The sequence below is a fragment of the Neolamprologus brichardi genome, chromosome 22 (genome assembly GCF_056152115.1).
Source record: "Neolamprologus brichardi isolate AB-2024 chromosome 22, ASM5615211v1, whole genome shotgun sequence".
Taxonomy (NCBI): domain Eukaryota; kingdom Metazoa; phylum Chordata; class Actinopteri; order Cichliformes; family Cichlidae; genus Neolamprologus; species Neolamprologus brichardi.
In genome coordinates this window covers 33,240,466-33,247,194 of record NC_142124.1, presented here as the reverse complement: position 1 = coordinate 33,247,194, position 6,729 = coordinate 33,240,466, and positions in this window count along the sequence as shown.

Below are 6,729 nucleotides of genomic sequence, written 5' to 3'. Positions count from 1 at the left end.
TGATTTACAACCTGAATAGGTGATAAAGTGATAGATCTTTCAGCCCAATTCTACTTTTTCTGCATAATCATCATACAAAATGTAATCAAATGGAAAAGTCTCTTTTTAAAACTTGTTTTATTCGTTTTAATCTTTTAACTTTATGCATCAAGCAAAAATTTAATTATCTGCAACATTCTCTGACTGGAAGAAATTAGTTTAACATTTAAACCTATTTTCTGCACATTCCAGCACATAAAATAAAATATTTTGTGTGTTTACACTCAGTCTTTCAAATAGATGCATTGAGTTTTTCCTTTCCAGTCACCTTTCTCACTCACTATGTGTTAACAGACCTCTCTGCATTGAATCATATCTGTTATTAACCTCTGTCTCTCTTCCACAGCATGTCTTTATCCTGTCTTCCTTCTCTCACCCCAACCAATCACAGCAGATGGCCCCGCCCCTCCCTGAGCCTGGTTCTGCTGGAGGTTTCTTCCTGTTAAAAGGGAGTTTTTCCTTCCCGCTGTCGCCAAAGTGCTGCTCATAGGGGGTCATATGATTGTTGGGTTTTCTCTGTATCTATGAAGCACCTTGAGGCGACATTTGTTGTGATTTGGCGCTATATAAATAAAATTGAATTGAATTGAATTAGATGCAAGTAAAACACAGCAGAAAATAAATAAAGTCAAAGACTAGCGGTCCTGTTGCTCTATTTTCACCTGTAAAGCAGGAGTGGGGTAGGCAGAGGTTTACCCTGGTGCAGGTGTGCTGCAGCGGTCAGTGGAAGAATCCGCGAGTTTCTCTGTGAGTTTCCCATTACGTCGTAGCTACTCGGTGCTTGCTCGGAAGTTTAGGGGTTTTTTTCGCTGTAAAAAGAAGTTTTCTGCCCACGCACAACGGACACTAATGTTTTTGTCACTTTTTATGGAATCAAACTCAAAGTAAGGTCAGTACTTCCACGCTTTAAACGCTGCACGCTCATACTCTCTCTGCACTCGATATATGATCCATTGTTGATCTGCACACAGCTGTTGTCACGAACGTCGCACTCGCTTATGTCACTGTCATGAGACATTCTCGCAAAAAAATCACGGTTTTAGTAACGCAGTAACGCAGCGTTCCTACGGGAAAGTAACGGTAATCTAATTACCGTTTTTGCAATAGTAATCCCTTACTTTACTCGTTACTTGAAAAAAGTAATTGGATTACAGTACATGTAACTGCCCATCTCTGTACATGGAAAGCATAGAGGGAGAAAGAGTAGTACACCGTCACGAAATACAGCAAAGCATCACTGACAACAGAAATGTTCATGAAACGACACGAACAGCTTGAAATGGTAGAACTACAGGAAACAGCTGCTGTTTACAGGCTGAAGTAAGACCTGAAACAGCTGAAGACGTGGGATCCTTCAGGTCAGAAGACACAATGACACTAAGAACAACATGACCACTCCTTTCCACATCTCACTCCCACAGCTCACCACTTTACCCTCCATCATCCCAGTGCTGTTTACTGTTCACCAAAATAAAAGGATGGCCAGGATATTACTGTGGTGTCTTGTTGTAGCCCCGAGCTGCCCTGTTCATGGCTAACATGGAGCAAGTTTGGAGCTTATTTGTTTCTTTTTGTATTTTTTTTCCTTCAAAGTGTTGAAACATTAAAGTTTCCAAAAGAGAAAATGAAAAACAAAACTAACTTTTTCCTACCAAAAACCTTTCCAGGTGGAGCTCCGGGAGGGAAAATCAAGACTTGCTTTCATTTCAATGTGAGTCGTGCTAATAGACTGAATATCCTTAAGGGATATGTAAAAACTGCAAGTCGAAATTATATTTAGATGAGAAATTTTAATTAGTCATGTTGAATATATGGAGTCCTTATATGCAAAGTCAACAACCACGCTGTTGCCATTCTTCAGGGCATCACTGACTATAGTGATGCTGAGTGTCTCCGTTACCCTTCACAGAGCCTACAGGCTCCTTTGCCTTCTATGAATCTCCTCCTCCAGCTCCAGAGTCGCTGTCTCACCAGCTGAGCTGACCAATCAGTATGTCTGGCGAAGATGTGATGAGCACACTGCCGTGCATCAACCCCCAGACAGTATTCCAAGAAGGGTTCAGAGCTCATGAGCTCACACAAGTCTGCACAGATATTTTTAACATCTCACTCTTTCAGACGGTGCCAGTGTGTCTGAAGAGAGTGAGAGCGCATCAAGAGTGCAGCAGCAATGTTATGACCCACTACATACACTAACATGGACTGATGTGCCGTAAAAATAGTCACTGTGCGCTGGATGCAGAGAGGTCAGTATTGACAAAGATGGCCAGCTCCTGTGTCAGGCTGCTCCTCCTAGACTTTAACTCGACCTTTAATACTATTAGCAAACTATTGTTGCTGATAACTGCGACTGCAACCTCTGCAACTGGGTCCTGGACCTTTTTCACACTCCACTAAATCACACCAACAGTCACATTAATGAACGACTGTGCAACAATACGAAGAAAACTCAAACGATCAGACGACCCCCTATGAAAAAACACTGACACTTGGAGGCCGTCTGCCACGACCAGCAGGAAATTAGGACAAAAGCGTGCTGTGGCAGAGATCCAGAGATAAATAATAACTAACGACTAAATGCAGACTGCTTCCCATTATAAAGTACTCTGGTACTATAAGACTGATTCTTCCAGACTTTGCATGTGAGGACTTTAAATTTGATTCTGGATTTAGGAAGGAATCACATTTTGGATCAACTTTTCAGGCAGATCTTTGGACATTTTGATAACTGAACTGAATGACAGTCGTCCAGCCTGGAAGTAATAAATGCATGAACTAGTTTTTCAGCCTGAGACAGCACGTTTCTGATTTTAGAGATATTGAACAAATGCAGTGCTACATATTTATCTAATATTCACACTGAAAGACAAAGGAAGCAAAACTAAACGTAACAGAGACAAGAATTTGGCATAATAACTAACACTGAGCGAGCACACGAACACCGAGGAAGACTCCATCAAGAATATACCGACTACGGTACTTTTCATGTACATTGTGACACAGAAGATGAAAGCTGATGGTGGCAGTTAACAACACATTCAAAAGATCTCTGATTTCTGCAGTGAGACGTGGAGCCTTCTATACAAAATGTAAACTGTGCAAATTCACTTTAAATATTTCTTGACACCAAGAATTCATATCATGAATCTGCTTAGAGAAACAGCAAACATCTGTGTGAATGTGGAACACTTGAATAGATAAATCTGTCTAAATCCAAAGAAGTATGAGCACTGAATGCTGCAGCTGAAGAGCTGAAGCTGCTGAGCTTTTTAGCCCATTCTCAACATCAGAGAGGAAAGAGCTGGTTTAATGCTTTCAACACTGTACCTTTGTTAAAAGGCCTCTATAGTGCTCATTTGAAAGTTAACTGCTGCTCCTGCTGCTACACCTTTGTTTCTCCTCAAAACTTAAATGTTAAATCTAGTTGGTTGCAGAATAATATTTGGTATTTTTATTTTACAAAACTAATATGTTTAGTCTAACAAACTTTACTTTTCTTTCTCTGAAGTAGTTATATGTGAAGTAATATTTATTGTTCACATTAAATAAATTTGTGGATACATTGTGAATTCTATTCTTATCATTTTTGCTATTTTACCAGTTATGGTAATATGTAATATTAATATGGTAAATACAGCATCTGGGAAATGACCATAATCATAGCTTTTAAAAGTTTAATACCTGAAGATGAACTCGTAACAATCATATATGCTGTTTTTACCCATTTCTGTGGTCAAAACTTCCATAATTACAGAATATATTTTATTGGTGGACAACAAGCTGGACTGGTCATGCAACATGCAGCACCTGTACAAAAAAGGCCAAAGCCAACTGTACTTCCTCAGGAGGCTGAGGTCTTTTAACATCTGCAGGAAACTCCTGAGGATGTTTTACCAGTCGGTGGTTGCTGGAGTACTGTTCTATGCTGTGGTGTGCTGGGGGAGCAGCACAGCAAAGAAGGACTCAGGCTGGAAAAACTGATCAGGAAGGCTGGCTCTGTGGTCGACATGAAGCTGGACACTCTGGTGTCAGTGGCAGAGAAAAGGACACTAAAGAAACTGCTGGACATTATGGACAATGCTGGGCATCCTCTGCACACGGCCATAAACAACCAGAAGAGTCTGTTCAGTGACAGGTTGCTTCTCCCAAAGACAAGAACCAACAGACTTAAAAACTCCTTTGTCCCACACGCCATCACACTGTTTAACTCCTCTCTGGAGGGGAGAGGGAGGGGAGACAGGAGGACAAAGGAGGGGGGAACAACTAAGCTGTAGTGCCTTTTCACTGTGCAATGCTTTTGTTAATATCCAACAGTGCAACAGACTCACAATACTTGAAATGTGCAATTCCCTTGTATTCTTATTCCTATTTATTCTATTTATCCCTTTTGTATTCTCTGTATTTATATATGTGTATATATGGTATATTTCTGCTCACATTCTGTAACTTCTGTCGGTGCTTTGCTACTGGAAACTGGAAAGTTTCTAATCTAATCTAATATCTGTTAATTAATGATCAATCCCACATAAAATTACTGAAACTTTATTTCTTTTACTGTCATTTTGTATTTTTTTTATGTTGTTATTATATTTTTATTGTTTTATTGAGAAACAATTGATGATTTCTATTAAAAACACTACATGAATAAATTTTACTTACATTTGTAATTTCATAACTAAACACAGCATCAATTAAATTTAAAATCCCTTAAAATTTAAATAGTATATCAAGCTTTTTTATTTTTTAATGAAATGTCCCTGTGATCAGATGGTTGGTTGTTTGCTCGAACAAATGCAATACAAACGGACAGTGTTGAAGGACTGCCTGCCCTGCGACAGTATTTCATGACCTGCCTTTGCTGCCTATAAATGGCTCTCCCCTGGGATGAGTGGGGTAGATAGCCAGGGAGTTGAATGTGTCACTTATTCCCCCCTAAGCCCCAGTTAGTTATTAATAAACATCTTTTGGCTGACATTGTCTGAAGGATTAGAGTAAGAGACCAAGTCTGCAGCAAGGCAGACAATTCCCACATTATGTCATATCTATAAACTCTGCGAACATCGGTTCAGTTAAAAATGTTGTATCATGCCAGATCACAACAATAGTCCCCTCTTTGTATTGTAGAGAGGGTGTCTGGGGCATATTCATCACTGCAGAGCACCCCATCTCCCTATGACAGTGGCCAATAATGTCTAGGAACTGTGAAGACCAGTTTCCAGTTCCCGAACGCATTTGGAAAAATTGTTTGCAGCCCATGTTTCAGCAAAACCTGTGGTGGATGTTCTGGAGACTTATCCTGTTTGCCCCTAACGAAATATTGGAATTGGGTCATTTAACCTGCTGATCTCAATCAGACAGGTGTGGAGTTTACAAACAGTGCTCACATCTTGAGCTTCCATGTTCATTTTTGTGTGATGGGCACAAACCAGGAACAAACCAGGAACAAACCAGGAACACTCATCGTGGAGCTTTCAAACTGGTCAAACTGTGCCGGTGTTTCTGAGAGCACCTGTTTACAGGCACCTTCGGGCCAGGTGGGTGTGGCCCTACCAGGTGGTTGACCACACCTGATTTCCTGTTTTTAATGTTTCAGATCATCAAAAAAATTTAAATATTAGACAAAGATAACACAAGTAAACACAAAATGCAGTTTATAAATGCAGGTGTTTAATATCAAGGCTAAAAAATTCAAACCCATATGGTCCTGTGTGAAACAGTGATTTTATAACATAAATTAACAGTGGTGAATGACATCTTTGGAAACTTGAGTTCAGTTTCTCTAGCCACACACAGGCCTGGTGACTTAAATAGGACCTGCCTGACAAAGTAAAGTAGACCAAAAGGCTCTCAAAAGCCAGATATCATATCACGATCCTGCAACTCATCCAGAGGTCACAAAAAAACAGAACAATATCCGAAGAACTGCTTGCCTCACTTCTCTCAGTTATGGACAGCGTTCATGACTCCAACATAAAAACAAGAGACTGGACAAAAATGACCTGCATGGCAAAGTTCCAAGACAAAAACCACTGTTGGTTTTTGTCTTGGAACATTAAGGCTCATCTCAGTGTTGCCAGAAAACATCTTGATGATCCCCACGACTTTTGGGAAAATACTCTATGGACTGATGAGACAGAAGCTGAACCTTTTGGAAGGAGTGTGTCCCATTCATCTGCAGTAAAAGTAACACAACATTTCAGAATAGGAACATCATACCACAGTAAATTATGGTGGTGGCTCGGGGTTGTTGTACTGACTGAGGACCTGGAAGACTCACTGTGGTAAATGGAAGCATGAACGAGACGAGTCAAGCTGAAGTTGGGTTCTGCAGCAGGACAATGATCCAAAACCAAGCAGTGTGTTACATCCCAAAGACGTCTATGGAGTGAGGGGAGTAACATAAAACTAGAAAAAGAAATCAAGATCAAGCTAGCCAAAAACATAAGCCTAATGAAAAAACAGGCAAAAAAACCAAGGCTTCCAGAAACATCTGACATTCTGACCAAGGTTATTATCGTTAACGAAAACTAACGAAATAACGAAAACTAGAAGTGAAAAAACATTTTCGTTAACAGAAATAAAAATAAAAACAAAAAAAGGAAAACTAACTAAAACTATAATGAGTGTTCACAAAACTAACTAAAATTAACTGAATTTATAGCAAAAATGTGTTTAGTTTTCATTGATGTG